The 24,492-nt window shown below is 37.2% G+C and overlaps 1 protein-coding gene and 1 non-coding gene across 3 annotated transcripts in view; one reads left to right on the top strand and one right to left on the bottom strand.

The window, feature by feature from the left end:
• ATP7A (ATPase copper transporting alpha) overlaps window positions 1–23,333 on the bottom strand; it is a 144,831-nt gene extending 121,498 nt beyond the window's left edge. For both annotated transcript variants that reach the window (XM_061179377.1, XM_061179378.1), the window contains exon 1: window positions 23,143–23,333. The gene's annotated coding sequence lies outside the window, so the exon portion shown is untranslated. The remainder of the gene's footprint in view (window positions 1–23,142) is intronic.
• TRNAV-CAC (transfer RNA valine (anticodon CAC)) lies at window positions 16,496–16,568 on the top strand. Its single transcript has one exon. It is a non-coding gene; the product is annotated as a tRNA-Val (tRNA).
• Window positions 23,334–24,492: the final 1,159 nt, after the last annotated feature.

Below are 24,492 nucleotides of genomic sequence, written 5' to 3'. Positions count from 1 at the left end.
TGTTTCTTAGATTATTAAATGAGGTTGATGATCTTTTCATACATTTCTTAACCACTCATTTTTCTTCTCTTGTGTAATGATTATTTGACCATTTTTCTGTGTTTGTGTGTGGGTGGGAGGATATTCTAAAGGAAAAAAAAAGCACTTTGAAAGTTCTTGAAACATGCTGACAAATTTTAATAGCTAATATTTATGCTTTTATAATAAAGCTGATTCACTCAGCAGTTACTTAATTTTTACTCTACACAGGCGTTAAACTAGAGGATGTGGGAAGAAAAAAACCCATGTTTTCTGGGATTTATAAATCAAAACTATTTTCTTATCAGTACATGCAAGTATAAGTGATTACTTCATCTTTTTTGACAAATATGTCTATGATTGAAATGCAAAATCTAAAGGATAAAAGCTTTAACATATATGAACATATGGGGGTTGGAACTACCCATCAACATATCTTGAGGTTACAAGAGTATAACTCGTCATCAAAAAGACAAGAGATAATAAATCTTGGCGAGGACGTAGAGAAAAGGGAACCCTTGTGCATTGCTGGTGAGAATGTAAACTGGTACAGCCACTATGGAAAACAGTATGGAAGTTCCTCAAAAAATTAAAAATAGAATTACCATATGATCTAGCAATTCCACTTCTGGGTATATACCCAGAGGAAATGAAATCACTATGTCAAAGAGAGATCTGCACTTCCATGTTCATTGCAGCATTATTTTTAATAGCCAAGTCATGGAAACAACCTAAGTGTCTATCAACAGATAAATGGATAAAGAAAATGTGAGATGTATACACACACACACACACACACACACACACACACACATACGATGGAATACTATTCAGCCATAAAAAGGAAGGAAATCCTGTCATTTGTGACAACATGAATGGACCCTGGGGGCATTATGCTAAGTGAAATAAGTCAGACAGAGGAAGACAAATACCGTACGTGGAATCTTAAAAAAAATAAATAAATAAACTCAGAAAAAGAGATAAGAGTTGTGGTTACCAGAGGCAGGGGGTAAGGGGTAGGGAAATTGAATGAAGGTGGTCAAAATGTACAACTTCCAGTTATAAGATAAATAAGTACTAGGGATGCAATGTACAATATGATGACTATAGTTAACACTGCTGTATGATACATTTGAAAGTTGCTAAGAGTAAATCCTAAAAGTTCTCATCACAAGGAAAAAAATTTTTTTTCTTTTTTTCTGGTATCTATAAGAGGTGATGGATGTTAATTAAACTTATTGTAGTAATCATTTTGCAATATATGTAAGTCAGCTCATTACGCTGTCTACCTTAAACTTATACAATGTTGAATGTCAATGATATCTCAATAAACCTTTAAGAAAAAAAGACTCTTAACTGCAGTCCATCTTACTATACCTGTAAAGTTATTTTAAATCACACCTCTTGATGGACAGTAAACGTCAGAATTAAATCTATATCTGTTCTTTTGAAAAAATATAATTTGTAGCCTTAGAAATATAAAAATATAGCATCTTAATAGAAGTCTTAATAAAGGTCAGCAAATAAAATCACTCATGTGAAGGCAGTGTTGTACTGTAATCACTGGAGAGAGAAGAATCTGCCCAGTTTTTGAAGTTTCATTGAAGATAACATATCCTAGTGACTCACAACTTATCATTTCAGTGTTGACCTACTGAGATGATTTGGCAAATTACACTTCTGCTTCCATATGGCTCTGTGATTTATATAAATTACTTATAAAACCCTATGAATGAGCAGTTACAGAGGGTTGCATATTAAATGAAAATTTCGACATTAGGAGATAATATGGTAGTTTGATTTTGAGAGAATCTCTTTCTTTTTTTAGGCTCAACAACAACATATAACACCAATAAATCTGTCTTGGGCAAAATAACTTTAGAGGTTATACTGCCTTGATAATTAAAACATTACAGTCATTTCAACCTGCCTAAAAATGGTAAAACTGATAAATCACTTTTCTGACCATTCTTTCTACTCAAAAGGCTGAAAGACCTGGATCTCTACCCTGTCACATCATTTCCATCCTGAGAGTTATAGGTTGACATTGTTCCCAGAGAAACAAATTCTCTTAGTGCAATATACTTAATTAATAAGCAAAGGAATATAGTAATTTATTCTAATATTCTCATAACCTTTAAGGTATCTAATATAAAGATATTTTATATTTAGTTTAGAGAGCATGTGATGCTAGTTCTCATGTCCAGTCAACAGAACTTTTAACACAACTGGAAAGAAGTGAAAATAACTTATTCCTGAATTATATCATAAGGATACAAATGAAAATTTATTATTATTTTAGGAATCACACAGACAGAACACACAGACATGTGGTGAACACTAGACCTGGAGTCAGGAAACCTGTGGCCAAGAAAAAATTACCTACATGAATTTGGGGAAGTCATTTAATTGCTCTCAGAGCCACAGTTTTTGCTCCAATGGTTCCCAAACTTCAATGTACTTAAGAATTATCTAGGGAAGAATTTTTAAATTCTGGATTTGCAAGCTCTACACCCAAAGATCTTATTCATTAGGAGAGAAATGATATCAAAGAATCTGCATTTTTAACAAATACCTCTGAAGATTCTAATGCAGTAAAGACAGAGACTATATACATTGATAAACACAGTCCTAAATAATATGGGAATGAATAGCTACTTAACCTATATCATAGAGTTGTTATTTGGATCTAATGAAAAAAGCAAGTAAAATAAGCAGAGATGTTTATATAAATTTATACGTTTTATAGAAAATTTATGTGTATTAGGTGATATGTTTGCTTTCCTGAAATTCCACTCTAACTACAGAGTTTATTAAGGTTGAGTTACTACAGACAGATATTAGTGAGTTTAATAAGACTGGCAGTTAAATATATCAAAACCAATTGCTTATACACTGACAATAATCAACTAGAAAATAGAATGGTAAAACATCCCATTCATATAGCACACTACACCTCCCTGAAAAAAAATATTTTAAATACTCAATAATAAACTTAATAAGAAATGTGTAGGAAGATATTGTTAAAAGAGGTTAATTCTACCCAAATTAGTCTATAAATTTAATAGAGTCGGTGGAATTTTGAGGTAGGGAGAACCTGACACAATGATCCTAAGGTTCACATGAAAAAATAAATATTTGAGGACACACAAATTTTGAAAGAGTGATAAGGAGGGTGTCTATATATACACAACTCTCTATATCACTATACATAAAATAGTGACAGCATTTCAAGTAGGTGAGGAGACAGTGGTTCACTTAACAAATGGCTTTGGGACAACCAGTTACTCATTTTGAAAAAAAAAATAAAAGTTAGTTCCCTGTATAATATACTTAAACTAAAACAAATTCTATATGAATTAAGGATTTAAATATAAAGTATGGGGACTTCCCTGGTGGCACAGCGGTTAAGAATCGCCTGCCAGTGCAGGGGACACGGGTTCAATCTCTGGTCCGGGAAGATCCCACATGCCGCGGAGCAGCTGAGCCCGTGCACCGTAACTACTGAGCCTGTGCCCTGGAGCCCACGAGCCACAACTACTGAGCCCGCGTGCCACAACTATTGAAGCCTGCACGCCTAGAGCCTGTGCTCCGCAACGATGAGTGGCGCCTGCTCGCCACAGCTAGAGAAGGCCCACGCACAGCAACGAAGACCCAATGCAGCCAAAAATGAAACTAATTAATTAATTTTAAAAATATATATATATAAAGTACAAAAGGTACTGGAAGAAAGCATAAGCAATAATGAGTATAATTTTGGGCTAGAGAAGGCCTTTCTAAGCATGATACATAAAAAATCAAAAGCTTCTGTATACGGAAAGAATACAAACTGATAAAAGATTTAAAAAACTGTAAAAGAGGACTAGCAATATATATGACAGGCAAAGGCCTCTTCCATATCTGTAATAAAAAGGTGAACACCCAAAAGAAAAATGCACAATGGAAATAAACAGGCAACTCACAAACAAAGAAATAGAAATGGTCAAAAAAGTCTCACTAGTCATGGGACATAAACATAAAAGGGCAATCACATAACATACTGACAAAGCTTAAAAAGAATCTTAACAGTATCTGTTGTAAGTGTGGTTAGACTGACACTCCTACACTGCTAGTGGAAGCATGAAATGATATTTTTCTGGAGGACAATTTGGTAGTATATATCAAAAGTCTCTAAAAGTACTAAACACTTTTATATGCTGTTAGTGAAAGTATAAATGTGTACAACTTTTCTGGAGGGCAGTTTGGCACTATTTACCAAAATTTAGAATGTACAGGCCCTTTGATCTAGCAATTCCACTTCTAGGAATTTTATCTAGAAGACAGGCTCATAAAGATACATATACAAGGATATTCATTGAAGCACTGTTTATTATAGCACAGAACTGAAAACAACCTAAATGCTAATCAAAAAGGAACTAATTAAATAAACCACAGCATATCCACACAATGAAACATCATACAACCATTTTATAAAATGAGGTATGTCTATATTTCTTCATACAAGATGTAGAAGATATGTTCAATGAAAATTGCAAGGTGCAAAATAGTATATGTATAGTATAATCCCATGTGTGTAAAGAGAAAAAAAAGAGATAGGTATTACATAGGCTTGAAAATGCACTGAAAATTTCTAGAAGAATACACAAGAAAGTGCTAATACTTTCTCTGAGGAGGGGCTGGGATTCTGAGCATTGTAATTTTTGTACATTGTGACTTTTTATTACTATGAACATATATATTACTTTTGCTATAAAAAAATAAGCTTAAAACAACTACCACTCCCTGACCTGGCAGTACTGCTTTCAGGAATATATTGTAAGGAAATAAATGGAGAGACAATCAAAGATATAAACACAAGAATATTCATCACAAAAAGAGTGGATACAAGTTAAATCACTCAAAAAATGAGGATTGGTAAAATAAATGATGACCCATGTATTCAATGGAATACTATACAGCTATGAAATTTAAATTTTCTGACATACAAAGACAGTCAATAATATACTGAATAAGTCTTTTTTTTGTTTTCGAAGGAGACACAGACAGACAAAAGTGTGTATGTTTGCATAGGAAAAAGTTTGGAAGACTATATAAAGTTATCTTGGAGAGTAGTAATTCTGACAGTGTTATGATGTTTTGCTATACTTTATGAAGTTTTCTACAGTGAATATGTTGTTTACTGAAAGAGAGTGACTGGCAACCCATGTGGGATCAAACCCCAAAATCCTAGGAATTAGACAATTCAGCTTGCTGCCTATGTATATTCCTCAAAAAAGTTCAAATTCCACTTTGGTTAATCCAATCCTGTTAGAATCCTGGGATACGTCTAGTTCTAGCAAGCTGTTTCACAAGGGTCATATGATACCTGATGTTTATGAGAAGATTTAAGTTTATTAGAAAAAGAGGCACTAAAACTGAATGAGCCTTCTGAAAATGTATGTTAAAATCTTGTTCTCTATAACATTTAAAATTTCAGGATACTTTTGAAAGAAAAGTACTTATCTCTTGTTAGCACCTTCCATCTTCGGCTGCCTAGAGTGCAAGATAAATGCTTTTCTGTAAGAGTCCAAGAAGTTCAAGTAGAGATTATGCTCCCAAAATTTATCATTAACTTGCACAAACTGTCTACTGAATGACCTAGCAGTAGTAAAACTTTTTCTGGTATGACCAGCAAATTCCAGTAAAGTGAAAAGGCTTTTTTGTTTGTTTTGTTTTGTTAATATATGATTCCCCATTTTTAACTGAAAAGGGCATTTCTATGACTTTCCACATGATACGAGAGTTAATAAAGTTACATTTACTTTCATTAATTGAATTGCACTTTATATGCTACCAAGTTGATAATATAGGTCTTAAAAGGATAATTCGTTCCCTTTATTTCTGCCTGTGAGAGCTGACAGATCAGAACAAATATTAACACTAACCAACAGCATGTCTATTAATTTGGTGAGAGCTGGCAAGAAAGGGCGGGGGTGGGAGGGAGAGAGAACCATCCCATTACTTCCAAACTTCCCTCGTGCTGCTCCTTTATAAACTAAAACTTCCCTACACGCTCAAACCCTGGCACCCACTGATCTCCTTCCCTTCCTATAGTTTTGCTTTTTCAGATTGTCATATAAATGGAATCATACATTATGTAGCCTTTTTAAGTCTGGCTTCTTTCACTTAGCTAAATGCATTTTAAGATTCACCTATGTTATTGCATGAATCAACAGGTAGTTCCTTTTTTTGTCATAAAGTAATATTCCACAGTGTGGATATACAACAATCTGTTTATCCATCAGTTGAAATAACTGGGTTGTTTCCAATTTGGGGTGATTAACGCTGAATAATGCTGCTATAAATATTCATGTAACAGGTTTTTGTACGAACATAAGTTTTATTTCTCTTGGATAGATACCTAGAAGTAAGATTGCTGAGTAATATGGTAAAAATATGTTTAATTTTGTAGGAAACTAACAAACTGTCTTCCAAAGTGGCTATACCATTTTTCATTCCCACCAGCAATGTATGAAAGTTCCAGTTGCTCTGTCTTGCTAACATTTGGTATTGCCGGTTTTTTGTTTTGACATTCTAATAGGTGCATCATAGTATCTCATTGTGATTTTTTTTTTTTTACTTTACTTCTCAGAGCATTTTTAGATTCAGAGCAAAACTGAATGAAAAGTACAGAGATTTCCCATTTACTCCTTTCGCCCCCACATACAACCTCCCCCACTATCAACATCCTGAATCAGATTGGTACATTGGTTACAATCACCACTGTGGTTTTAATTTGCATTTCTCTAATGGTTTTAATTTGCATCTGCCTAATTTGCATTTCCTTTATTTGCTATTTGTGTATCTTCTAGGTGAAGTGTATCTTCTAGGTGAAGTGTCTATTCAGATCTTTTGCCCATTGGATTGTTTATTTTCTCATTGTTGATATTTAAGGGTTTTAAAATTTTATTCTGGATATAATTTTTTGCAAATATTTTATCCCAGTCTGTGACTTGACTTTTCATTTTGCTTCACAGAACAAAAGTTTTTGATTTTAATAAAGTCCATGTATCCATTTTTTCATTTATGGATTATGCTTTGGGGATAATACAGATTTTTAATCACATTTCTTTGTTTATGTCTTTCCTTATATAGAGTAACATTTCTCCTAACTAGCAGCCTCGGACATAAAGCTGAGAACAAATAAAAACTGCCATCAATTCTGTTTAATGGGTACAGAGTTTTAGTTTGGGAAGATAAAAAAAGTTCCAGAGATGGATGGTGGTGATGGTTGGTTGCATAACAATGTGAATGTACTTAATGTCACCAAACTGTACACTTAAAAATGGTAAGTTTTGTTATATAATTTTACCATAATAAAAAGAAAAAACTGCCATCGAGCAACAATATGTCAGGAAAGTCTCTGTTCTAAAGCTCACGGACACTGTTTGGCAGTGGTGAAACCAAGGTAATGGAGCCAAAGCTTCACTTTGGACCCATGGATGATGAATGAGGGTCCATTTCCAAGATGAGAGGTAGCCAGCCAAAAGGGACATTGCCCAGCATTTTATAGAAAGGTTGTCTCATTTAGTCTTCATACTTATAAGGAAGAAACTATACTATGCTTCTTTCACAATTAAGGGAACTGAGGCTTAGAGGGCAAAGTTGCCTGTTCAAGTTCATGTTTGAGTCAGTAAATCAAGGAGTGAAGATGAGAGAAAACCACCAGACAATCTGACCCGAGAGCTCTCACTCCAGACCATTCCCTTACACTGTTTCCAAATCCATGAAGAAAAACTCTCTCTATTCAGCTTTTATTTTGAGATATATAAAAGTTTTAGGAAATTACAAATAATTTAACAAACATTCCTTGGGGATTGTTAAATGTAATTTCACTAGATTGATTTCCCAACGTACATTGAAGCAAGATAAGCTATATGCGATCTTTTACCTTGCAGTGGGGTGGGTAACACCTCTACACCTCAAGTCAAATGGCTTGGTGTCAAACCCTGGCTCTGGCTTTGTGCTGAAATAACATGCATATTAATTCATGTGAATACAATTTTCAATTTGGGGTGATAAAATCATATAGCACTAGAAGCTTATTCACTCAAAGCTCCAAAATATGCATAAGCCTCTTTGTTATTGTGAAGACCCAGTAATGCTTAGAATAGTATTTTGAATCTCTATAAAACTTAGCTATTCTTGTTTATAAAAAAGAGTTACCTTGGACATATCACTTCATCTATAAAATGGTAAGTATTTAAGAACAATAGCTCTGGAATCAGGCTACCTTAGTTTTAATCCTAGCTCTGCTACTTGCCACATTTTAAGCCCTGGGCCTGTCACTTTTTCTCTTTAAGCTTCAGTTTTCCATGGCTGAAAATAAGAATAATTATAACATTACTATGAGGTTAAAATGAGGCAATCTATGCAAATTGCTTAGTATAGTCCCATGCACAGTAAGCCATCAGTGCACATGAACTGCTATTGTTTTTTATTAGCAATATTAAAATGTGTAAGTAGCATTAGGAATCAAATCATGGCAAGAGCATTTTGCAAATCTGCAGAGACAGCAATACTCTAAGTAATCAATTCTTAGAGAACTGTAACTTATCTCATCTGATGCTCATAAACATAGACCACTTCGTCAAAAGCTACCCTCTGCCAGTCCCTCTGGATCACAATCTTCTTGTTTTATATTTCATCATTACCACTTATTGCTATTTGATATCTATTTTCTCTGTTTACTTATTTACTGTCTTCTCCTTCCAAAATGTAAGCTCCATGAGAGTAGGGAGGCATAACGGTTAAAAAGACAGACTCGAGAGCCAGACTGACTGGATATGATTCCAATCTCTGCGGCTTCCTAGCTGTGTGACGTCGGGCATATTACTGAAGCTCTCTGCCTCAGTTTCCTTATCTGTAAGACAGGGATAGTAATAGCATCTGTTTCATAGGGTCGTTATGAGAATTAAATGACTTTATATAAAGCACTTAGCAAAACCTAGCACACAATAAGCACTCAGTAAATGCTACTATTATTATCGACCTACTTCACTGCTGTCGCTCCAGCAGCTTGAACAGTCCTTGGCATAGAGCAGGCACCCAATAAACATTTACCGAATAAATGAATTAGAAGAGCTCAATGCTGAGCCAGCCTTATAGCTCAAAGGTGTTCCTAAAAGAAAGAGTTGGGGATGAGGGAGAGAGACTAGGCTAAGGTACCTTCTGTGGGGTCAAAGCCTCTGTTCCGAACCCATCTTCCACCCTAAGTAAAAAAGGCCACTGGTCACCATGGGATATCATCTAAATTCTAGAACTACCTTTGGCAGCTAGGGAAGTCCCTGGGTACCACCTCTTTCCGCAGCTAACATTTATTGAGTGGTTACTATGAGTAGTACTTTGCATGTATTAACTAATTTAACCCTTACAACAACCTTGAGGTAAACACTACAATTACCCCCATCTTACAGATGGGAACACAGAGGCACAAATAGGTTAAGTAACTTTAGCAAGGTCACGTAGCTAGTAAGTAGCTAAGCCTGAATTCAAACTCAAGAAGTCTAGTTCTAGAGCCCATGCTTTTAGCAGCTAGCTGTCTTTTTCACTGTAGAACACTGACATGTTAGTGTCTGGAATTCTTTTCTCTAGGGTCATTTGTTTTTCAAGAGAAGAATTCTCCAATCTCCTGCCTGGGAAGCATATACCAGGACACTATGTTTGGAGCAAGGTGAGGGGAAGGGGCTGACCATTCAGTCTGCAGCCTTCCACTCAATCACCCTGTTCTCAACCCTGTGTTTCAGTGTCCTCCACTCTGCCCATCATCTGAGAGCTCAGAGCCTTTCAGGTTCACTTAGTCCAGAGACTCTCCTCCTGGTCTCCTACCACCCAGGGCAGGTGGGGGTGGGGGACAGGCAGGTGGATCACCTTACTGCAGCAGAAAATGGAAGAGATCTGAGGGGTCCAACCCCATTCTGTCAGTTTTTAAAACATTTCCCTTATTTTTAGCCCTGGATCACCTCCTTACCTTTTAGGAAAAACCACTTACCTTCAAGTTCTAAGCCTCTCATGAGTACTGTGTGATAAAAGAACTCACTTCTCATTGATATCCTTCTCCAGGCAGGGCCCCCCCCTTCCTCTGCTTCCTACCTTCCAATGATGTGTTCAAACCACACCTGTGCTGATGTCCCTCTCCTGTTCTATTTGTCCTTGCAGGTTTAAGCCTTTTAAAAGTTGTTTACTGACATATTAGTGGAGTTTGAGAAGGACAAGAGCTAAACATGTGCAGTCAGCTGACCATGTTTAACCCCATGTATTACTTTTATAATGATATTTAAAGGGTAGACTTCAGCTATCTGGAAAATTAACTTCTGCAAAATGCCTCATTTCTCAACGATGATCAATAAAAGGTACTATAGATCACAAAAGACCATGGGTTGCACTTGGAGGCAATTTCATGGGATTCCCAGAGGCTCACCTAAAACTTCTCTACTCAATATAGAAGATCCTATTAAACCCCCCAAAGTTGTTACGTTTTAATTCCAAAACCAAAAATCTATAACTCTAGAGGCATTTGTTAAGATCACTTTACAGAGATGGAAAAAAAAAAAAGCTCTATTACTTTCTACAAATGTATATAGTGAGCCAAGGTTTTCCTTTGGTTCTCTGAGACCGAAAAGTTTTGAGACAAAAGAGTCTGGAGATAAAGGCAAAAAGGGATCTAGAGTTGAAACCGGAGAGACATTATGAGTAGAATATTCCAGAAATCCAAAGGAATAAGTTTCTAAGTGCAGCCTCCACTGTTAAGTGATACAATGAAAATATGTATGATGTCTTTGAAAGCCTGGATATTATAGACTCTTCTATAAGCAGAACAAGGGCTTTGGCATTGATAATGGGGTTTTTGTTTGTTTGGTTTTAACCAAAATATATATTTTTTTAATTTTTAAATTTTTATACAAATTTTAAAGGTTACTTTCCAATTACAGTTATTACAAAATATTGGCTATATTCCTCATGTTGTACAATACATCCTTGAGCAGATCTTACACCCAATAGTTTGTACCTCCCACTCCCCCACCCTTATATTGCCCCTCCCACTCACTGGTAACCACTAGTTTGTTCTCTATGTCTGTGAGTCTGTTTCTGTTTTTTTATATTTACTAGTTTGTTGTATTTTTTAGATTCCACATATAAGTGATATCATACAGTAACTGTCTTTCTCTGACGTATTTCACTTAGTATAATGCCCTCCAAGTCCATCCATGTTGTTGCAAATGGCAAAATTTCATTCTTTTTTATGGCTGAGTAATGTTCCATTGTATATATATACCACAGCTGCTTTATCCATTGATGATGGTTTTTTACTGAGATATTTTTTCTCTGGACTACCCTCCCTCTTAACTAACAGACTGCATTCAGAAAACTGTGCAGCAGAGTTAGAGGTATAGCTAATGACTCCAAAGGACAAATGCCTCCCACAGAGATGAAGTCTATAACTCTGTCTTCATTAACACTATTTAATCAGCCAAACCAAAAAGGTACCAAGTAGATTTATACCACCAACCCCATACACGCCAGCATTCAACTCATGTTGGAGGATACTGTAATACTCAGCATATGTGGTATAGCTTGGTGACCCACTTTGCTGATTAAGCAAAGATATCTCCCCTATCATCAGGTAAGAATATAATCAATTGTGCCAGTACTTTTTTTTTAAAAGCAGCTAACATGTTGATAGAAAAAGTATTTTGTCTTAATTTTTATAGTTGAAACATTCATGTGGTATAACTAAAACCTAAAAAAAAATACATATCCATTTTTCAGAATATTTTGAATTTTCCTAACGTCCATATTTCTCATAAATTTTCTTTTTATCAAATCAAGGTCTAAAGAACAATTTTCAGCATGAAGTAATCAAATACTCCATAAAGATAGCCCAGATCTATATCCCCACCCACACCCAACTTCTCAATTCCTTTAATGTCCTGTTTTACAGACTTTGGTTAACAAAGGTGAAAATATGATAACGCTCCTCTTGTTCAAAGTTGAATCACTATCAGAATAGATAAGGATGAAAAATTATGTATGGGAGTTCAGTTTATAAAAAGGAACTAGCAATTCAAAATTGTCAAGGACAACTGTTTAGCCAGGTATTTTTATATAGATGAATGAGAACAAATTCAGAGAAGGCCTACATCACTTCACATCCTTAAGAGTTTTTAATTGGCAATTTTCAAGTGCTTTGTTATCACAAGCAGAAGCCCTAATACTGATGGCTATATCAAATCCACTGAATTGCTGAGGAAAAAATGTTATTTTAAACTCAATGTACAGTTGTTGAACAGAAATCAAGACAAATAGCCATCAACAATAGTTACTATTTTTAGAATTTGAAGTGCAAATTCATTACGATTGTCAAGAAGATTTTTTTTTTCAGAATTCATTCCTTAGTTCTGTGATTCTGTGCTTTGTTAGGAAGCACTAGGATGAACTTTGTCATCTCACAAAACAAAGACTCTAAAATAGGCTGAGAAATTCAAGAAATAATCCCATTTACCATTGCATCAAAAAGAATAAAATACCTAGGAATAAACCTACCTAAGGAGACAAAAGACCTATACCCCCAAAACTATAAGATGCTGATGAAAGAAATCAAAGATGACACAAAGAGATGAAAAGATATACCATGTTCTTGGATACGAAGAATCAATATTATCAAAATGACTATACTACCTGAGGCAATCTACAGATTCAATGCAATCCCTATCAAATTACCAATGGCATTTTTCACAGAAATAGAACAAAAAAATCTTAAATTTATATGGAGACACAAAAACCCCGAATAGCCAAAGCAATCATGAGAAAGAAAAACAGAGCTGGAGGAATAAGGCTCCTTGACTTCAGACTACACTACAAATCTTCAGTCATCAAAACATTATGGTACTGGCACAAAAACAGAAATATAGATCAATGGAACAGGATAGAAAGCCCAGATGTAAACCCACGCACCTATGGTCACCTAATCTATGACAAAGGAGGCAATGACTATACAGTGGAGAAAAGACAGTCTCTTCAATAAATGGTGCTGGGAAAACTGGACAGCTACATGTAAAAAAAATGAAATTAGAACATTCTTTAACACCATACACAAAAATAAACTCAAAATGGATTAAAGACCTAAATATAAGACCAGATACCATAAAGCTCTTAGAGGAAAACATAGGCAGAATACTCTTTGACATATATCGCAGCAATATCTTTTTTGATCCATCTCCTAGAGTAAGGGAAATAAAAACAAAAGTAAACAAATGGGACTTAAACTCAAAAGCTTTTGCACAGCAAAGGAAACCATAAACAAAATGAAAAGACAACCCACAGGGACTTCCCTGGTGGTCCAGTGGTTAAGAATCCGCCTTCCAATGCAGGGGATGTGGGTTTGATCCCTGGTCGGTGAACTAAGATCCCACATGCCGTGGGGCAACTAAGCCCACATGCCACAACTACTGAGCCCGCATGCTCTAGAGCCCGTGCACCACAACTAGAGAGCCCAGGTGCTCTGGAGCCCGTGCACCACAACTACAGAGCCCACACACCACAACTAGAGAGCCCACGTGCCACAACTACTGATCCCGTGCGCTCTGGAGCCTGCACGCCACAACTAGAGAGAAGCCTGTGCACCTAATGAAGAGCCCACACGCCGTAACGAAAGATCCCGCATGTCGAAATGAAGATCTCGTATGCCACAACTAAGACCCGATGCAGCCAAATAAATAAATAAATATTTAAAAAAAGAAAAAAAGACAACCCACAGAATAGGCCAAAATATTTGCAAATGATGCTGCAGAAAAGGGATTAATCTCCAAAATTTACAAACAGCTCAGGAAGCTCAATATCAAAAAAACAAACAATCCAATCAAAAAATGGGCAGAAGACCTACATAGACTTTTCTCCAAAAAAGACATACGGATGGCGAAGAGGCACAGGCAAAGATGTTCAACATCGCTAATTATTATTAGAGAAATGCAAATCAAAACTAAAATGAGGTATCACTTCACACCAGTCAGAATGGCCATCATCAAAAAGTCTACAAACAATAAATGCTGGAGAGGGTGTGGAGAAAAGGGAACCCTCCTACATTGTTGGTGGTAATGTAAATTGGTACAGCCACTATGGAGAACAGTACGGAGGTTCCTTAAAAAACTAAAAATAGAGCTACCATATGATCCTGCAATCCCACTCCTGGACATATATCTGAAGAAAAACATGGTTCAAAAGGATACATGCACGCCAATGTTCTTTGCAGTGCTGTTTACAATAGCCTAGACATGGAAACAACCTAAATGTCCATCGACAGAGCAATGGATAAAGAAGATGTGGTACACATAATAAGAATGAAATAATGCCATTTGCAGCAACATGGATGGACCTAGAGACTGTCATACTGAGTGAAGTAAGAGAAAGAGAAATACCGTATGATATCGCTTATATGCAGAATCTAAAAAGAAATGATACAAATGAACTGATTTACAAAACAGAAACAGACTCACAGACTTAGAGAATGAACTTATGGCTACCGGGGGGAAGGGTTGAGGGATGGGATAGATTGGGAGTTTGGGACTGACATGTACACACTGCTATATTAAAAATAGATAACCAACAAGGACCTACTGTACAGCACAGGGAACTCTGCTTAATACTATGTAATAACCTAAATAGGAAAAGAATTTGAAAAAGAATAGATACATGTATATGTATAACTGAATCACTTTGTTGTACACCTGAAACTAACACAACATTTTTAATCAACTCTACTCCAATATAAAATAAAAATTTTGTAAATAATAATAATTAATTGAGTGCTTTATGTTCAAAAAATAAAATAAAATAGGCTGAAATCTTTAGAAAGTTGGTTCTGGTAGAGTAAAAAATATTCTTTACTACAAAGAGCTATTTTTTCCCCATTTTAAACATGCAGTTTTCACAAAGTGGATGCTTCCCTTCAGTTAGTTAATAATTTAAAGGGGGTTCACCTTCTTAATTCTTAAAAACCCATGGGGAGTCAAGCTATAACTAAATCTTAAATTTTGGTTTAGTGTATTCTGTTGGGTCTTTGAAATAAATTATTAAAGCACTCCTTCTCTTGCCTTACCTGCCCTTTTTTTCTACTTCTGATCAAGGGTTCATGTGCACAAACACACACATACATATACGTAAGACACAGACTGAACTTACTAACATCTTTCAGCTAAAAACTAATTCTGACAACACCTCCTTTTGAAAAAGGTATGGCTATGAATGTGGGACATTAAAGTTGAACACAGCACAGAGAAAGATGAACAGATCAAATTAGGAAAAGTATAAGCATCTATGTTCAAAGATGATACTGCCATACTTTGGTGCGAAACAAATACCTGGCTAGATACTCGCAAATCAGTCTCTTCAACATGCACACCCAATACTGAGTTTGATGGAAACGGCTGGATTAATCCGAAAAGCTTCATATCATAATTATAAGCCAAGTTCCTAAAAAGTGGGTAGAACTTGGGCAATATAAAAAGACATATATGGAGAACTAAAGCACCAGTTGAATAGAGAGGAAAAAGTCTTACATGGAAGCAGGAAAGCAGGTTTTCCAAGTCAGAATCGAGGGTGCAGGTAGGATTATAGCAGGAAATAAGAATAACATAACTTTACATTCATATAGCACATTTCTGTTTACAAAGAAATCTTTCAAAAATTATTTCATTGGAGGGACTCCCCTGGTGGTCTAGTGGTTAAGAATCCGCCTTCCAATGCAGGGGACGCAGGTTCAACCCCTGGTCGGGGAACTAAGATCCCACATGCCACGGGGCAACTAAGCCCACGCACCGCAACTAGAGAGCCCGTGTGCCACAACAACAGAGCCCACGTGTTCTGGAACCCATGCACAACTAGAGAGAAGCCTGTGCACCGCAACAAAGAGCCCGCATGCCGCAACTAAGACCCGATGCAGCCAAAAAAAAAAAAATATATATATATATATATATATATATAAATAGATTTTTTGAAGACAACAGGTATATTCATTAGGCAATTCATTAACTGGACATACATCTTTGGCATCAGACAGACTTGGACTTGAATCCAAATTCTGTTATTTATTAGCTCTGTGACCTCCAGCAAATTGTTTGATCTCTCTGACGCTCAGTTTCCTCATCAGAAAAATACAGATAACTCCTACTCATGGGACTGTTAAAAGGAGTATATCAGATAACATATGTAAAGTGCTTGTCACATAATTCCATCTCCTCTTAACCTTACAAACATTGCTAAGTGCCCAGTATCTTTTTAGGTTCTGTGCTAGGCCCAGCTGGGGATACAAAGGTGAATGAATATGACATGGGCTCTGCTTTCAAGGGGCTCAGAGATGAAGGAAGGGAGTTCAGTGAAGACTTCACAGAAGAGATGCTTTAATTGTGTCTTTTTCCTTCCTTTAAAATATAAGGAAGGGACTTCCCTGGTGGTCCAGTGGGTAAGACTCCGCATTCACAATGCAGGGGGCCTGGGTTCGATCCCTGGTCAGGGAACTAGATTCTGCATGCATGCCACAACTAAGAGTTTGCATGCCACAACTAAGAGTCTGCATGCCTCAACTAAGAAGTCCGCATGCCACAACTAAGAGTCCACATGTCACAACTAAGACCAGGCGCAGCCAAAATAAATAATTTTTTTTAAAAAAATAAGAAATAAATATCAACTGGATAAAAAGAGAAAATATAGACAAGCAAATATAAAAATAAACAATAAATCAGTCCACCAACAAGAAACAACTAATGTTAAAATTTTGAGGTAGGGATGTATATGTGTGTGTACGTGTAAGTTTAGGAGGTTATGTGTATGTATGTATAAGCACACATTTTAAATAAAAATGATATGCTATTCTGTTTTATAACATGCTCCTTTTCATTCAACACTGATGAAAGAAATGTCCACATATCGAGGTATGGGGAAGTCATTCTGGCTTATATATGATTTAACTCGAATTTTATGTTAACTAAAACAGCCTGTTTGTGGCCTATCAAACATACATTGTACATCTGCTTTGATTATTAAAGAAAAGAGCACACTGACCGGAAGTAAAGAATGTCCATGTTAAAAATAAAGATTAAATGCTTCCCTTCCTGGACGTCAATGCTGGTACTCATTCAATGATAAGCCTCCTTTCCAGGTGCCAATGCCATACTGACTAGTTGTGTACATGCTGATCTGTTCTGGTTTTTGGGGTTTTTTTTTTTTTGAAACCTTGAAGGAATGTATCCCTGATTTGTTTGATGTTCTTTATTCTGACAAGATATAAAACCATGCTGAAAACGATGCTTCTCTGGAGCAGTTCCTCAGAGTCATCTGAGAGGCTGTCTCTGGGCTATAGCCCTCAGTTTGGATCAAATAAAACTCTCTTCCTATTATAGAATGTTTATTGATTATTGATCAACAACACTATAATGAACATTTTTCTATGTCAGTAAATATTAATATATAATAATACCTAATACTTTTTACTATTTTAATCTTCACAACCCAATGGGATATGTACTATTATTACCTCCATTTTACAGATAATGAAATTGAGACACAGAGAGGGAAAGAAACGTTCCCAGGGTCACACAGCTATTAAGGGACACAATCAAAATTTGAACCCAAGCATAGTCTAGAGTCTGTGCTTTTAATCACCAATACATATGCTGCAATTTTAAAAAGCTGAATATACTGTGGAAAACGTTATCGAGGCAGCTCAAAAAACTAAAAATAGAACTACCATATGACCCAGCACTTCCATTACTGGGTATATATCTACTAAGAACAAAAATACATTCGAAAAGATAAATGCACCCCAAAGTTCACAGCACCATTATTTACAATTGCCAAGATATGGTAGCAACCTAAGTGTCCATCAACAGAGGAATGGATAAAGATGTGGTGTACACACACACACACACACACAATGGAACACTACTCAGCCATACAAAAGAATGAAATTTTGTCATTTGCAACAACATGGATGGACTTGGAGGGTATTATGCTTGGTGAAATAGTCAGACAGAGAAAGACAAATACTGTATTATATCACTTATATGTGGAATCTAAAAACTACAACAAACTAGTGAATATAACAAAACAGAAACAGACTCACAGATATAGAGAACAAACTAGTGGTTACCAGTGGGGAGAGGGAAGGGGGGAGGGGCAACACAGAGGTAGGGGATTAAGAGCTACAAACTACTATGTATGAAATAAATAAGCTACAAGGATATATTGTACAACTCAAGGAATATAGCCAATCCTTTATAATAACCATAAATGGAGTATAACCTTTAAAAATTGTGAATCACTATATAGTACACACTGCTCTTAGGGCTTTACATGTATTAATTCATTGAAATCCCACCGTTATTGCTGCCATTTTGGAAATCTGAAGGAACTGAGGCACAAAAGGAAAGAGACCAGCTCAGGGTCATATAAGCAGTAAACAGAGGAGCTGGGGTTCTAACCCAGGCAGTGTGGGCCTGAAGCCCCACTCTTAACCCTATATTATACTGCCTCCCCAAAACAGTAGATCACAATACAATGGTGACGTTATGCCTTCAAAATATCAAGAGAATAATATCCAATAATCCAGAAAATGTAACCAGCAATGTCCCAATTTATGCTTGCTTATTAACTTTTATTATATGTTCTCTTAGTACAGTTTAAGTTCTAAGCATGTTATAAATATCAAAGTCTGGCCAAGTTCAAAGATGTGTTTATTGTAAAGATGAAAAAAACACATAGTCCATTTCTTTTCCTGGAAGACTCTGAGAATACAAATAAGACTAATACCATTTTAAGTATTAGGTCATTTAGCTTATCGTTAAAAAATGTAATTACCTAAAAACAAAACTATGGTCTTTACTTTTGAACTTCATTTGAAAGTACCAAGGAAATTTTGAGGTAATGATACTTTAATTTTTAATCATCAAATCAATTTGCTCATTCATACTTTCAAATAAAATAAATGAGTGTTTCCCTCTTTAGGACAAACAAGGAACTTAATTCCAATAGACCTAATTTTGCTCAAATGTCTATGTATTTTTTTAAAAAATACACTTCCTTTATGTTAGATAAGAGCATAGGTTCTGAAGCCAGACTGACTGGCTTTAAATCTCAGTTTAGCCACTTGCTAGGTCTAGGAATAAAATTTGGCCCTATGAAAGAATATGTCAACACTTACCAAACTGCAAACAATAGACAAAGTACCAGATTTATTTTTTTCATACCAGACAAAGGAACAGTTCCAGTCTCCTTTACTTATGTGCAACCCCCCTCCAAAAAAAGTAAGATTCAAAATCCCATGACTTACCATTTGCCCTAAAGTTAAGAAACAGGAATTCACGGGTTAGTTTTGTAATAAACACAGTGGACAAACTCTTAAGCAATCTTTTTTTTAATTGAGGTATAGTTGATTTACAATATTATATAGGTTTCAGGTGTTACAATTTTTAAAGGTTATATTCCCTTATAGTTATTATGAAATATTGGCTATATTCCTTGAGTTGTACAAAATATCCTTGTAGCTTATTTATTTCATACATAGTAGTTTGTAGCTCTTAATCTCATACCCCTATCTTGCCCCTCCCCTCTTCCCTCTTAAGTATCCTCATGACCCCAGAGATCAGCTACAAATTTATCCTAAGTAGTCCTGAGAATTTTGTTTAGCGGGCTCTCTGCTGTGGAATTCTTCCTCTCTGTTCTTCAACCTCTGTTGACACTGTTTCAGGTCTTAACAGAAGCCCTTTTAATGCCCTCCTCTCCTGAGTGGCGGGTAGCACGCTTCAGGTGAACGTTCAAGAGATCAGAATCCATTTCTCCAAAATTACAAGAAATATACAGTGTTCTGCAAACTCAGGTGGGAGTAGGGGAAGGAAGTAATTCCAGTATTATTCGTTCCCTATCTGCTTTGGTTGTGACAACAAATGCACAAGCAGATCAGGAGCAATTACTAGAGCATAAAACAAAACACTTGAACTTTTTTTACAAACAAAATCAACTAAGGTAAATGGTCAGCCTAAAACAATTTCCCTAAGATGTGGAATAACCCATTTATTCCAATTAGTAAATTGTTAAAATGTTCTCCTGATTATAGGTCTAGAAAAGTGGACTTCTACACTAGAGAATTATAAAGTAAAAATAGGTAAAAAAAATTTAATCCTTCAGCCATAGCTGTATAATTATAAATATAGATGGAAAACACAGGCCAAAGCACAGCTAATTGGCTCATTTTATCCTCATTTCCTTCAAGGATAGAAGTATCTGTGAAAACTGATGTAATCTACCAATATCCCACACAAATATGAGCCCGCAAAGATGAGGAAATCAATTTTCTTTTTTCTTTTTTTTTTTTTAATTTATTTTTGGCTGCATTCGGTCTTCGTTGCTGCGCGCCGGCTTTCTCTAGTTGCAGCGAGCAGGGGCTACTCTTCATTGTGGTGCGCCGGCTTCTCATTGCAGTGGCTTCTCTTGTTGTGGAACACAGGCTTTAGGCGCACGGGCTTCAGTAGTTGTGGCACGCGGGCTCAGTAGTTGTGGCTCACGGGCTCTAGAGCACAGGCTCAGTAGTTGTGGCTCACGGGTTTAGTTGCTCCTTGGCATGTGGGATCTTCCCGGACCAGGGCTCGAACCTGTGTCCCCTGCATTGGCAGGCAGATTCTTAATCACTGCGCCACCAGGGAAGTCCCAGGAAATAATTTTCTAATAGTGCTGGAGAAACTAGAAACATATTTATGAAACCAGAAACATCCTACCCTTTCACTTTAATGGAACACATTCTAAAAGTATTGTGACACTATTTCTGCCATACTATCTCAGCAAGTAAGTAAGCAAGTTATATCACGTGAAATCAACCTGAATACTGTGATTTATAAATGAAACACATGGTTGCTGGGACAATAGACTGAACTGAAATAGGCCAACTGTCGCCTGCCTCTCCCACCCCCCACCCTCACTGTGATTTATGTCCTAAGAAAGATTTCTGTTTAAAAACAAAACTGTAAAACCTTTAAAAGCTGAACTTCCCTTTAACAAAGATAAGTAGAAGGAATTTTGAGACAAAACTCCCAAATATTATTCTCATTTATGTCAGTGCCTGTATCATGTCAGACAAACCTCTCCTCACAATTTACTTTTCCAACTGGCGAAAGAAAATTATTTTCACTCATTGGGATGTCAAAAGTCTTGATTAAAGTTTGCCAAGCATTTTTAAATATGTAGATAAAAGCAGTTATAACGAGGAATTTATAAAAAGGAATGTGTTGCCTTAGATCCCTCCAAGAAGTAAAGGTTGTGGTATGTTAGTTAGGGTTATTTTTGCTTGCTCTCTCACTCTCATTTTCAAACAAATTTTACCACTTTTGCATGCATTTTTCAAAGAAAAACAACCTTCTGCATTAGAGACCAGGGCTGTTAACCTATCCTTTGGAGGAATTAGTGTTTAATCTAACGCTACCTAAAGGTCAAGAATCAAGATCTTTCTAAGACTATGATTGTAAAAAAATAGTTTCTATCAGGTTAAGAAGGCCAGTAGAGAAATCATTTTGGAGGAGACAAGGAAATACAGAAATTCCTTGGGGAAAAACTGGAACGCCTTCTGACTTCAGACAGTGTTGTTATTCATTCCCAGCAATTTTTTAAAAAAGATTCCAAATTATATTTAAGACACGACACTCAGTCAGAATTAAAATATAGCAAGCTTTACTTTTTCTCTTTTACATTTGAGTTTACATCAGAATTAAATCTCACACATTAACACTGCTTTTGTCACTTCATGGGTTTTCTTCCTATATATAAGCTTTTTTATTGGCTGGAGGGTAGTCGGATATGGTTGTAAGCTTACCAGTTTTGAATTCTATATTTTTTCCTTTTAAACAGTGACATTTTGGAAGATGTGGCTGTGTTAAAGATGTTGATGTACAATGTATTGCTGGACGCATCTTTCCAGCCCCCCAAGCCTTTGCTCACATTATTTCATGTACCTGGGCTGTCGTCCCCCACCTCCATTCCTGCAAAGCTAAATCCTATCCATTTTTCAAGGCCCAGCTCAAAAGCTCCCTTCCCTACACTCTCATAACACTTTCTGTTTCTAATATACATTACTGAGATTAAAAGGGTGTATCTGTCTTTCCGGAACTACATTGTGAGACCCTTCAGTACAAAAAGGAAAAAACCCTCTCATGTCATGACTGTAGAAACAAGAAAGTTTGAAAGATTAAAAAATAAAATCTCAGTTCAAAATATCCTTTAAAAAGGATGAGATAAGCAATGTAGTTATTCAGTAAGTGGGGCTGCTAGAATCCATTGTCTTCATAACTGAACTCAACTTGAATGCAAACTCTCTTGAGGCTAGGGACTTCATCTTATTTCTTGTGTATACACCTTACCGCCCCCCACAACTCAATATCACCTAATTCAATGTTCTGCACATCTTAAGTCTCAATACAAAGTCATACCACTGTAGATGAAGAGGATGTAAATAAAACAAAAACCAGATGCTGAATAATATTAACCTGCGAAACGATGAAAGAGTTGCCGGTGCTTAGGATAAATAACTTCAACGTCTACAACAAAAAGTGTCAAAGACAAAGATGCCACAGGGTGCAACAAGGATGGAGAGTAACTTTACTGGGAAGGGGTCAGAATAAACAAAATGAAATGGAAACAAGAGTGCTCTCTCAGCTTACTTCATGCTCCCAGAGCGAGACAAGAAGCAAAATATCTAATTTCTTTACATTATTTCATTAATAATGGTGATCAGTCCATGTGACCTCCAAAACCGGGCACAGACCTTCTTGTACCTTCAATTAATTAGGTAACATGGGCTATGGATGATCAGGACACTTCCTCAGGAGGGGACAAGAAAGCTACAGGGGTCAGGACCCAATCTTCCCTCCTCTATCCCTTGTTAGAGGAGGTAAAACAAGAGTGTAGTGAATACCTGAGTTGTGAAGCAGTGAGAGTTTGGAAACTCCCCCAGATTAAAATCACCTTCTCGCCACACTCGGTAGTACAGACTGACAGTACAGAACACCCCTCCTGTAGAAGGGGACGACGGGAAGCCGACATAGGACTTACCTGTTTTTTCTGTCCTATGGTTAAACCTCCGGAGCTACGCAGCCGGTGGCGGCGACAAATCCAGGCGCGTAGGCTCCGATCTCACACACCAGGAGAAGTCACAGTAGCCGCGGCGGCGATGGCGGCGACGGCGGCGGCGACCGCGACGGCCGCGGTGTCCCCAACTCCTCCCTCCGCTTCTTCCCCGAGCTGCCCGGCCGCCGCTTTTACCCCACCTTCCCCCCCCCCCACTTCCGGGTGATGCCCCGGCCGGAAGCAGCCGGCGAGGCGGTGGGGGACGCGTCACGTGAAAGGGGAAACGCCCAGACTAGAGTCAAGCTTCTCCTGCTCCCTGCTGCGCCTGGCCTGACACACAGCCGCCAGCGAAAGTCTTCCTTTTTGGCGCTGCAGATAGCCCTCTTCCCCGCTCACCAAAGACAAAACAAAAAAACCCCCACCAAAATCTGCAGTTTCCTAACCTGAACCCAAGAAGTACCTTAGACCTACTTATAAATCTTCTTCTGGATAGTTCAGCCTCTCACAGCATGACATTAACGTGCTCCTGTTAGACTGTGTAGCGTGACTCCAGATGAATTTACCCTCATCCCTCAATTGAAAAATGATCTCTGCGCGCTCTCCGGTGAGGTCGTGGGAAACCGCGCTCATTCGCGCAAAATGGAATTCGCTTTGCTTCACTTCCGTGTTTCTCCAACAGAAAGGTGAACAGATGTGCATCAAAAGTTTAAAAACAAATTGGTGGCTGAGGCTTGGAGGAGTGACATTAGATTCTGAGTGAGAATACCACACTTAGGTAAACTTGGAAGGCCCAGGAGGCTAAAGCTTTTCTGCAAAACAGATGCGGGGGACACTGAGGGGTCTCTCCCAGCTCAGCATCCAGCCGACAAATCTTGTCAGTGGATTCTGCCCTGCTGTCCACCGTACCAATGCAGTCAGTCAAGCTGGGCAGCGGAGCCTTGGGTTTTGCTTTCCCGAAGAATTGGTTCGTCTTAGGCGGCCACGGAGAAAACCCCAACACTGGAGCAAAACCAGAAACGGAAGCAGAGCACACCATTTCCTTTTGAGGAAACTAGTGAACTTACATGATTGTTAGCATTCAAGGAAAAGCTACTTTATTCCCTGGCAGATTGTACAGCAGATGTCTAGAACTTATTCATCTTGCATAACTGAAACCTTATACCCATTGGTTAGCAACTCCCCATTTCCCCCTACCCTCTGCCCCTGGCAACCACCATTCTATTCTCTGCTTCTATGAGTTTGACTATTTTAGATACCTCATCTAAGTGGAACCATGCAGTATATGTCATTCTATGACTAGCTTATTTCAGTTAGCATAATGTTCTAAAAGTTCAT

The sequence above is a fragment of the Eubalaena glacialis genome, chromosome X (genome assembly GCF_028564815.1).
Source record: "Eubalaena glacialis isolate mEubGla1 chromosome X, mEubGla1.1.hap2.+ XY, whole genome shotgun sequence".
NCBI classification, from domain to species: Eukaryota; Metazoa; Chordata; class Mammalia; order Artiodactyla; family Balaenidae; genus Eubalaena; species Eubalaena glacialis.
The sequence above is the reverse complement of the archived record's forward strand: the minus strand, read 5'-3'. Positions and strand labels throughout refer to the sequence as shown.